At 42.6% G+C, this 12,699-nt stretch overlaps 1 pseudogene; it reads left to right on the plus strand.

Moving 5' to 3' along the window:
* The first annotated feature begins 1,753 nt into the window (after positions 1-1,753).
* On the plus strand, positions 1,754-2,949 carry LOC124145949 (annotated as a pseudogene).
* The last annotated feature ends 9,750 nt before the right edge of the window (positions 2,950-12,699 follow it).

Here is a 12,699-nt window from a genome sequence, read left to right on the forward strand (position 1 = left end):
ATATGTCCAACAATGTGACCAGCCACTCAACAACGCCGTAATATAACTGATGTGTCCAACAATGTGACCAGCCACTCACTGTGACAACGCCGTAATATAACCGATATGTCCAACAATGTGACCAGCCACTGAACAACGCCGTAATATAACTGATATGTCCAACAATGTGACCAGCCACTCAACAACGCCGTAATATAACTGATATGTCCAACAATGTGACCAGTCACTCAACAACGCCGTAATAACCGATATGTCCAACTATGTAACCAGCCACTCAACAACGCCGTAATATAACCGATATGTCCAACAATGTGACCAGTCACTCAACAACGCCTTAATAACTGATATGTCCAACAATGTAACCAGCCACTCAACAACGCCATAATATAACTTATTTGTCCAACTATGTAACCAGCCACTCAACAACGCCGTAATATAACTGATATGTCCAACAATGCTTACAGGTAAGACACCGTTATAATCCGTTCACGAAGACATATGACCCGCATGTAACGAAACAATTCCATAGCATATATTCTATTGTGTTCACCTGTATGTGCCTGACAACCTTTCCAAAACAACCTGATGTTACAGTTGAAGTTATGTGATGTTGATGTTATGTGTTATAACCGATACACACGCTGGCAAATGCACGTGGGATGCGACCGGTTCATACAATCGACATAGTTTAATAAACTTTAAAAATGGGTTGATATGCAGCTTCTTAGGGAATGCATCGTCACCGCCCTGGCTTTCAGACTGTTAAGTTGGAAGTGGGACACGGATATGCTATCTGGAAAAACGTGGCCAGTTCCGGTTTAACTGGAGCAGGACGTATGGATTTCTGGTTGAGCATGGCCTTGACATTGTATTGACGCCATGTTGGGAAATTATTGTTGTGAGGTCTCTCAGATAAAACTGCGATATGACGAACTCTGATTGGTCGACTGGAGGTGGTAAGGAACACTATTCTTAACCTTTCTTCGTGTGAATCAGGTAGCTCATATGTAATGTACCTATGCATCACGTTATGCTAACCCCTGTCCATGTGCGTGACTGTGCATGTCTCATTTGAACAAAGTTGTAATATCTAAGAAAAACATTTAGTATGCATTTCCCACATTGTCCTGGCAGCAAACCCGGGTACTCTCCAATTGTCAGTTATCATCATCATCATCATCATCATCATCATCATCATCATCATCATCATCATCATCATCATCATCATCAGCAGCATTATTATTATTATCATTATTATTTACAGATTAGAATAAAAAATGCAGCAAAGAGGGTTATTATTATTATTATTATTGTCATCATCACCATCATCATTATTATTATTATCATTATTATTTACAGATTAGAATAAAAAATGCAGCAAAGAGGGTTATTATTATTATTATTATTATTATTATTATTATTATTATTAATAAGCATTTCACAAAGCATCTGTCGCCAAAGAGCAACAGTAAAGCTGACAGATCTTTGGAGATTGTAGACAGCTGTACATTAAGTGTGAGATATAGGGGACACGTCGCTGCAAACACTGACAGAGTAATATTGCTCATGTGTCCCCAGTTGACAAATGGCTGGAATATTGCTGAGTGTGGCGTTAAACCACGAACAAACAAACAAACAAACAAACAAATAATACAAGTATTTGCCTTTTTTCCCACATTAAGCTGATGTAACAGCAATAAAATGCGGAATTTAAACCCAACTCACCCGCTCACTCACTCACTCTTAGTGTTTCAGGTGGAAACACGGACTTAATGAGCACCTGGGGTATTGAAGGCAAGACATTTATGCAATTTTTCTATTTTGCCTTTGCAATTGGAACTATTATATCTCCTCTGACTGTGGAACCCTTCTTGTCGGAGAAAGGAGCCTTAAATACCACATGCCAACATCCCACACTCTCAGACACGATACCACGGTCAAATAGCTCCCATCTGTACGTGCAGTTTTCAAACACATCCCATCAAACCATCAGTTCAAGTGACTGTTCACAACCAAAGACCCGTGTCCACTATGCCTATTTAATTGCTGGAATACTTTCCCTGATTTCTGGAATCCTTATTTTCTTGGAATCATGTTTTAATCGCGGAACGACGTCCCGTGGTGCCAAGGCCAAAGAGGATCACCGTAACCCCCGCGTCCTTCCCAGATGGCTGAACGGTCTGGTTCTTGCACTCTTAGCTTTCATCATCTTCTTCCACTGTGCATCTGGTATGGTCATCATCGGCTACCTGATGGTGTTCTGTGTCTCTGAGCGAGGCTGGAGCAAGGACAGCACTGCGCAGCTTGCTTCCGTGTTCTGGGCGAGTGTAGCTGTAGCCAGGTTGCTGGGCGTTGTCATCATCCGATTCCTGGCTCCGACAAACCTCCTCTTCATCTGTAACGCTGTGGTGACAGTGACCTTGGCAGCATTGTGGCTCAGTGTGGCCATGGAAAGTGATGCTGGTTTCACTGCCTGTGTCATTGTTGCAGCTGTTGGATTTGGGATGATCTTACCAACCGGTATCACGTTTGTGGAGAATGACATTATGAAGGTGGCGGGTGTCGTGACATCTGTTATCATGATGCTGAACAGATGCTGAACCCCCTGTTGCTGGGCTACCTGATGCAGGAGGTGTCCATGAGGTGGTATGTGTACTTGTCGTTTATTGATCAAATCATCTGCTTCTCGGCCTTCCTCGCGCTGGTGGTCGTGGTGAAGGTTCTGGTGTCCAGACATGACATGGACCAGGAAACACGGGTGGAAGGTGAGGGATTGCGGGGGAAGGATTCAGATAAGACTGGCGAAGGCATAACAGAGAACGTATAGCACCTTGTAAAAAAACAGAGTGGCCCTCCCCAGTCGCTTTACACACACATCAGAAGTGATTGTGACCCGTGAAAGTCCGGGGTAGAATAGGTCTTCAGCAACCCATGCTTGCCGTAAAGGTGACTATGCTTGTCGTAAGAGGCGACTAACGGGATCGGATGGTCAGGCTCGCTGACTTGGTTGATGCATGTCACGTTGTCCCAATTGTGTGTATCGATGCTCATGATGACAATCACTGGATTGTCTGGTCCAGACTATTTACAGACCGACATCATACAGCTGCAATACTGCTGAGTGCGGCGTTAAACAACAAACAAACCAAACCAAAAGAGATTGTCTTCATTCAATGCATTTTGAGGATAATCCAAACTTTCGAATTCGTTGTGGAAAGGACGGTGCTGATAAGTCTGATGAAGAAACAACGTTCCAGATGACTTGTGAAATACGCCTACAACCGTGATGTGGCGACTGATGATGGTTAGAATCGCAAGCTCTCTTCAGGGATATCTGTACTGATCCTAACGCCTACGAAGGTAGTATGCGCTGCAAGTGAGTTTGCGGAGAAGTCAAGTTTATTTATTTGGGGAAACAGTCCACATTTTCAAATCTTTCTTTAACTGCTCACATCTTTTTAAAATTATTTTGAAGCATTCCCGAAATAAGATCAGTTTATTATTGATGTGATTAAGGTCCATGACATCTCAGTGAAAGGCTCCATAATTTAGACACGAAGTAACACGACTGTGTGACAGGGCGCAGACTTGCAGTGAACGGCAACTATATCCCAGTGCAGCTCATGTACCTGACCCCTTGCCTGCGCATTTTTATCAACGAAGGGACGACTTACTTTGTAATAATACGCTGCGTGATTTTATACAACTTGTGACTGGAATATCATGATCCGGATTAACGGGATCCGGAATATCATGATCCGGATTAATGGGATCCGGAATATCATGATCCGGTTTAATGGGATCCGGAATATCATGATCCGGATTAATGGGATCCGGAATATCATGATCCGGATTAATGGGATCCGGAATATCATGATCCGGTTTAATGGGATCCGGAATATCATGATCCGGATTAATGGGATCCGGAATATCATGACCAGTATTAACGGGATCCGGAATATCATGATCCGGATTAATGGGATCCGGAATATCATGATCCGGACTAATGGGATCAGGGATAACAGGATCCGCACTAACGGATCCGATATAATAGAATCCGGACGAACGGGATGCGGTATAACAGGATCCTTACGAACGGGATCCGGTATAACAGAGCGCACACTAACGGAATCCGGAATAACAGGATCCGCACTAACGGGTTCCGGAATAACTTACATAAACATAAACAAGTCAATTGTTTTCATTCTACTTTGGTCCCCATGAGAGGGTATCGTAAGACCATGTCATTCAAAGTATATTATTCCTACCATAGGTTTAATCGAAGGATAGGTTTTCTTATAAATTTCGGATAAATTTGTCAATAATCGCCAACAGCTGAAGGGATGATGTAAATCCTGCTGGGGTCCACGCAGGTAGCAAAGGTACTGTAAGTCCCCATGGTCCCTAGTGTGGTGATCTACCTTTAGTTGCTGGCGATCTATAACCAGTTTTTATCATGTTTTGTTATGAATAGTGATATATTTTTATAGTTATATACATGTTTTATTTTTAAATAAGATTTTTCATCAGTCTAGCTACAGTAGACTACGGTTATAACGAACTCGAGGTGATAACCGTAGTTCGTTATAAGCATACATATAGATTATATACAACAAATGCTCAGGACTAAAATAAGTTCATTATATCCGTCAGTTCGTTATAAGCGTGTTCGTTATAAACGAAGTTTACTGTATTTTGTCCTTTTTTGATAGCTTTTTATATAAACATAGTCTCAATGTATAACATGTTATAGTCACGATATGGTTGAAATACTGCCAATATGCATTAAATTTTCACTCACTCACTCACGCTTTCTGCTTTGTTACGTGGTCTCAGATAATGACGACAGCCCTATTATTTGAAGATTGTTTCAAGCGTTCATAAAATCACAACAGTACTCTGACAAACAACCCATCAGCAATTTAAACATGATTTGAATAACTTCTGTGTGAGTAGTTTAAGATAATCTACCGGTATCAAAATTCAAATACACACACTCCACACAGGAACTACACACGAAGCACTTGAAGGGCGTCCCAACGGGGCGCATCTGCCGGTACGCGTTTTACATTTTACATACATAATATCGATCTTTTCGACATTTACAGACTATTAACATTGATTTCTAAAAGAATGAAACACACAAAGAAGAAAAAGAAAATACATGGCACACAATTGTTGAATTATTTACGAAATAAACGACGTGTGGGAGTTGTTTATTGCATAATAAAACACTGCTGGGAGAATAAACCACGAGGGAGTTTTATAGTACGATAAACAAGGACAACAAATCGTATATTTCTTATTATGATATATCAACATTATATACATCATCTTTAAAGATACTGATAAAATGTACTAGCTTTAAACATATTTACCCTAACTGTAATAACGATGACTCCCTAATTAGAATCCGACCTCGGAAATGTTGGGCAAGTCCATTTTACGAACAGTTGGGTTTGATAATTCCCGCATATTTTCACAATCCTCACGTCGATTATCTGCACCTTTCCTCCAAATACCGATTGTCATATCTCTCCCACTTTTGGATGCGATCGTGTGGCCACTGCGCTTATCTGCGTACCCCAGCTACTTCAATGGGGACAAAATTACTAGGCACTTCCCTCTCAAAAATAACGTCGTCCAATATAAGACGTCATCAAGTTGCGAGCGCATATTCGAAACTTTTCAGAAATGACAGAATCTACAGAACAGTGTTTTATCGTGAAAAAAACCCAACGCTTCGTTCTTCTTTGTTCGTTGCTATTTATTGCGTAGCTATCTTATATACAAACAGAAAACACGCTTACAATTAATACTCGTCTCCCGGGCACGCCAGAAACCCATGATTGTTGGTTTCTATCGCGGTCCGCTCTGATAATATTTCTAGGCGTGCCAGTACCATACCTCTTGGTTTCATCAAAGCCGTAAACGTCTGAGACCTGCATCACTTCGAGCTTTCCTACCACATTAAGCTGACACGCCGTGGAATACTGTTCAAAGCGGCGTAAAATTCAACTCACTCATTCCTTACAATGAGGTGAGGTGAAATGGGGTTTAACGTCGCGTCCAAGATTATTCCACTTATATAGCGAGATGCATGTACGGGTGTGTGTGTGGCTGCTTGTACTAGTCCGGACTGATGCCGATTTATAGTGCTAGCCAACTGAGATACCATGGCGCAATTTAACATGAATACCCAACTCAGACACAGTATACTGACTCCGAGCCGACCAGTCCTTGTTTTGGCCCCTTAATTCCGAGCGCCAGACAGGGTAACAACAAGTACCATCTTTTAACGTCTTTTGGTATGACGCGGCCTGGGATCGAACCCAGGACCTTCCGCTCTCCGGGCGGACGCTCTACCACTAGACCACGGAGGTGGTCCTCCTTACAATGAACACAACATGAACATTTAATTTTCACTTTTCTTGAATGACAAACAAAATGTACATGTAACACGTTACCCATATACTACTGAAGAGAAGTTAACTATAGTCAGATTAACTATAGCATATGAAAAAGTCGTGGTTCCTTCACTTCTTTTGAATAGTATATTCAATTCAATTCTTTGTTTCGGGGCGCACAGGTGGCCCAGTCGTCTAAGGCGTCGCGTTTCGCTGTCCAGAGTTGCGTCCCTTGGGCACGCCAGAAACCTATGATTGTGGGTTCGAATCCCGGTTCGCCTAGATAAGGTTTCTAGGTTTGTCAGCACCGTGGGTTTCGCCGAAGTGGTAAACGTCTGAGACCTGCATCACTTCGGGCTTTCCTCCCACATTAAGCTGACTCGCCGCGATATAACTGGAATACTGTTAAACCCAACTCACTCACTCACTTTATTTCGGTATGTGAGTTCAGATCTCATATACAAGAATGGTATAGTATAACAGCAATGCGATATCATGCTTGTTTTGTTTATTTGTTGTTTAACGCCACTATTCCAACTACACAACGGCGGTCTGTATATAACGAGGCAAAACACTGACTGACATCATGAGAGGCATCTTTCTACGGATTTGGGAAACGATGACATGCATCAACCAAGTCAACGAGCCTGACCTCCCGCATGGATTGCTGAAGACCAATTCAAACCCGGATCTTCAAAGGCGATCAGGTTGGTACATGTATGTGTAGGATATGGTCCGAAAAGTCACGATTATTTTTGCACGTGGGGTCAGTTCGAGGCCGTCAGGCCGAGAACTTGCCCCACGTGCAAAAATAATCGTGACTTTGAGGACTATATCCAACTTAAAACAAAGACTCATTCAAAATACATGTTAAACTAATGTCCACCCAATATGCACGTGCATATATAATGGAGGGTCGTTCTTGTTTATGCTGAATCGATTGAAACTGCGCGCATGAACGCGCTAAAGTTCGAGCAAAACTATTGGAGGTCTCGTCTAATATGAGCGCGGAAAAGCACGTGCGATTTCTCATTTAGCTTTCAGTCTTTGTACGTGATGAAATTCATTACACGAGCTCGAACCAGGCAGCAATTAACTCAGATTTTGAAAGACTCATTAATGCTCATATTGAAATACTTGACGTGGCTGTACCAGATTTTGATGTGGGTAAAAGTGATATCTTGGAATCAGATGAGTTGTCTGGAAATGATACAGATTTGGTGGAACTCTCTCAACACGTAGAAGCAAGTATTCCCCAGGCCATACAAATTCCCGTTACAACTCATAACATTGATGACGCAGATAGTATTTGGAATTCCTAACCTTTTAGCAAGCCTGTGTCAGAGCAAGATCTTCAAAGTCTAAATTGTAATTCGGCTTTTTCTCAGAACACAGAAAACAAGAGTAGCTAGGCCGTCGACGTCTTCCAAGCGCGGGTCAAGGAAAGACAATCCCATGGGTTACGTGATGACGTCGTGTTAAACCCCGACAGTATTGCTCTTTCGCATCGTGAAACAGATATTAATAAAAAATCTCATGCGTTTCTTGGTGGAAGTACGAAACCTAAAGGGCGAAAAATATCGGGGAAATACGTTATATGAACTGATCGCGATCGCCTCATCGCAATACTATCGCCGAAGATATCCAGATTAACGTTAACGAGTCTCCTTATTTCAAGGGGATGAGAAACGTCTTGGATGCTCGCATGAAGTCATTAGCTAAGCAGGGTATTGGCATTTAGAAAAGACAGGCAAATGTTGTTTCTGTCAGAAATCATGGTAGTTTTATAGTGTTAACACAAATACAGGACGGTTCCTGTATTTGGGGTTTAGTGCCCTTTTGGGATCTGCCGCCTCTGGTTCTGCTATCTCAACTTCGAAAACGTTGACATCCACTGCCTCTACATCGGCTGAGGCAATGTTGACAGCTACAGCGGTGACCTGTGAAGATCCGGGGTAGTATAGGTCTTCAGCAACCCATGCTTGCTGTAAAAGGCGACTATGCTTGTCGTAAGAGGCGGCTAACGGGATCGAGTTGTCAGGATATCAATCACTGGATCGTCTGGTCCAGACTCGATTATTTTCAGACCGCCGTCATATAGCTGGAATATTGCTGAGTGCGGCGTAAAACAACAAACCAACCAACCAACCTACAGCGGTTCTGGATGAAACGTCAACTCTCGCAGTAACTGAAACAACTACAGCCGAGAGTGCAGCAAAAAAATCCATGAAACTCGTATTACCAGATGGGGCAACTTTGTCGTTGTCTTTCTGAAATAAATTTAATTTCTAATGTGTCTCCGTTTCATTTACCTCAGAGGACAGACATCATGGTAGTTTTATAGTGTTAACACAAATACAGGACGGTTCGTGTATTTGGGATTTAGCGCCTTTATTACAAACAGAATTTCAGTTATATCACGGCAGCATGTTCATTGCAGAAGAAAAGCCTGCCAAACTATTGTGGTTATGTGTTGCAGTGAAACGTGCGAACGTCGACTGGCATATGCAAACCAATGGTGAGCGTAGTTCCTTAACTAATTGGGAGGGTGCGTTTCTACGTTTTGTCTATCAAAGTTCACAAACACGGTTCGACTGACATGATCGGGTAATGGAGTTTAAACTATTGGAGGGTGCACATTAATTGATAACTATTGGAGGGTGAACATTAGTTGTTAACTATTGGAGGGTTTATCTGCAATACACCGACTACTGGAGGATTACAGCATGAATGCGCACGACCCAATTCACACGAACATTCATGTGACTTTGTTTTAAAGGATATTAATAATCATTTTAGATCACTTTCACTATAGAAAACGCGTGTTCTATGACATTATGTATTCAAATACCCTGTTAATGCAGGCGCGTGTTGCCTCTCATTTAGGCCTCTGTGGACAAATAATTGTAGTTGTTAAATTATAGGCTTCTATTGTGATGACATGCTATTAAAAAAAGACTTTGAAAAACATTATACTTTACATATGCGAGTAGGCGTATTCCGTGAACGGAAATAGATAATCACCAGGAGTATCTCAGGGGTGTCAGGATGTGCTCAGGACGCTATGGCGTCGAGAATGTTCTCACGGCATATCTATCAAATATTCATCATTTTCTCATTCTATCACGACCGGCTCGTTAAAATATCCACTTCGAAAAGAACGGACATCTCAATCCATGTGGTAACACGATCTTAGTCATGTATTAGTGATGTTAGTATTGCATAATAACTTTTTAAATTTAACACAATCCAATTTGTATTCCGTGGTAAAATTATAGCTTCTGCTGCTGGGAATCCGGGTTAGCGAAAGTCCCAAGTAACGTCATGCTTCCCATAATGTGTATCGGGTGTCAGGTTCTGGGGTTGATATTCTGGCTTATGTTGTTCATGATGTCAACCAGTGGTGTACCTGGTCCGGGGTAGAATAGGTCTTCAGCAATCCATGCTTGTCGTAAGAGGCGACTAGACCAGTGAAGATCCGGGGTAGAATAGGTCTTCAGCAACCCATGCTTGACGTAAAAGGCGACTTTCCCTGTCGTAAGAGGCGACTAACGAGATCGGGTGGTCAGACTCGCTGACTCGGTAGATGCTTGTCATCATGTCCCAATTGCGTGGATTGATGCTCATGATATCAATCACTGGATTGTCGATTATTTACAGACGGCCGTCATATAGCTGGAATTCTGTTGAGTGCGGCGTTAAACAGACGAACAATAACATGTAACAGCTTCGAGTAGGTTGCACGTTGCCGTGGACTAGAAGGATGGGCGATGGAGTATTCCAGTGGATGAGGCTTGCGTTCGTCACTCATTAGATCGGGTTCCATTCCCAACATGGGTAATGTGTGAAGCCCATTTCGTTGTGTCCCCCGCATTGATATTGCTGGGCTATTACCGAAAGCGGTGTAAAACCCAACTCACTCACTTACTCCAATATATAAGCATGCACCTTATAACGTGTGCCACACTGAAGGTCACGCAACATGGCCACTATCAGAACAGAACTGAAGCACGCGAAGATTTATGTCAGCCATCAAAATCAAGAGTAAAGACTTTGTCGTAACTTGACTTGGATGATCAATCAGTGTGTGCCCTGTGAAGGTTACAGCGCCTGACATGACAGGATCTCCTCAGTGTCGACTCTGATAAATCACCAAGATACCGGCAGCAACGTACACAGGACTTTTGTCTCCAGGCCAACGCAGCACCTGGATAAACGTTAAATTGCCCTTGTTTCGAATCGTCAATTAGTTTTCAGACGATAAGGTTTGTTTTCCTTTACTAAATGGCATACTCTGAATATGTAAAGACTTGTTTTGTGACAGTTCCATAACAACAGGTGTTTCGACTCACGCTTGTGTTGTTTCCTCTGCTTCTTCATGTTACTGGGAACCTATTATACCAAGGCATAGGGTACTAGGAACATGTTATACCAAGACATGGGGTACAAGGAACATGGCATACCAAGACATGGGGTACTAGGAACATGTTATACCAAGGCATAGGGTACTAGGAACCTGGCATACCAAGACATGGGGTACTAGGAACCTGTCATACCAAGACATGGGGTACTAGGAACCTGTTATACCAAGACATGGGGTACTAGGAACCTGTTATACCAAGACATGGGGTACTAGGAACCTGTTATATCAAGACATGGGGTACTAGGAACCTGTTATATCAAGACATGGGATACTAGGAACCTGTTATACCAAGACATTGGGTAAAAGGAGCCTGTTATACCAAGACATGGGGTACTAGGAACCTGTCATACCAAGACATGGGGTACTAGGAACCTATTATACCAAGACATGGGGTACTAGGAACCTATTATACCAAGACATGGGGTACTAGGAACCTATTATACCAAGACATGGGGTACTAGGAACCTGTTATACCAAGACATGGGGTACAAGGAACATGTTATACCAACACATAGGGTACAGGGAACCTGTTATACCAAGACATTGGGTACAAGGAACCTGTTACACCAAGCACGGGGTACAAGGAACATGTTATACCAAGACATGGGGTACTAGGAACATGTTATACCAAGACATGGGGTACTAGGAACCTATTATACCAAGACATGGGGTACTAGGAACCTGTTATACCAAGACTTGGGGTACTAGGAACCTGTTTTACCAAGACATGGGGTACTAGGAACTTGTCATAACAAGACATGGGGTACTAGGAACATGTTAGACCAAGACATTGGGTACAAGGAACATGTTATACCAAGACATGGGGTACTAGGAACCTTTTATACCAAGACATGGGCTACAAGGAACATGTTATACCAAGACATGAGGTACTAGGAACATGTTATACCAAGACATGGGGTACAAGGAACATGTTATACCAAGACATTGGGTACAAGGAACATGTTATACCAAGACATGGGGTACTAGGAACCTGCCATACCAAGACATGGGGTACAAGGAACATGTTATACCAAGACATGGGGTACTAGGAACCTGTCATACCAAGACATTGGATAAAAGGAACCTGGCATACCAAGACATGGGGTACAGGGAGCCTGTCATACCAAGACGTGGGGTACAAGGAACCTGTTATACCAAGACATGGGGTAAAGGGAGCCTGTTATACCAAGACATCGGGTACAGGGAACCTTTTATACCAAGACATGGGGTACAAGGAACATGTTAGACCAAGACATTGGGTACTAGGAACCTGTTATACCAAGACATTGGGTACAAGGAACCTGTTATACCAAGACACGGGGTACTAGGAACCTGTTATACCAAGACATTTGGTACAAGGAACATGTTATACCAAGACATGGGGTACAGGGAGCCTGTTATACCAAGACATGGGGTAAAGGGAGCCTGTTATACCAAGACATGGGGTACAGGGAGCCTGTTATACCAAGACATGGGGTACAGGGAATCTTTTATACCAAGACATGGGGTACTAGGAACCTGTTATACAAAGACATGGGGTACAGGGAGCCTGTTATACAAAGACATGGGGTACAGGGAACCTGTTATACAAAGACATGGGGTACAGGGAGCCTGTTATACCAAGACATGGGGTACTAGGAACCTGTCATACCAAGACATGAGGTACTAGGAACCTGTTATACCAAGACATGGGGTACTAGGAACCTGTTATACCAAGACATGGGGTACTTGGAACCTATTATACCAAGACATGGGGTACTAGGAACCTATTATACCAAGACATGGGGTACTAGGAACCTATTATACCAAGACATGGGGTACTAGGAACCTATTATACCAAGACATGGGGTACAAGGAACATGTTATACC

The sequence above is a fragment of the Haliotis rufescens genome, unplaced genomic scaffold (genome assembly GCF_023055435.1).
Source record: "Haliotis rufescens isolate VD_foot unplaced genomic scaffold, xgHalRufe1.0.p SCAF_9, whole genome shotgun sequence".
Classification (NCBI taxonomy): domain Eukaryota; kingdom Metazoa; phylum Mollusca; class Gastropoda; order Lepetellida; family Haliotidae; genus Haliotis; species Haliotis rufescens.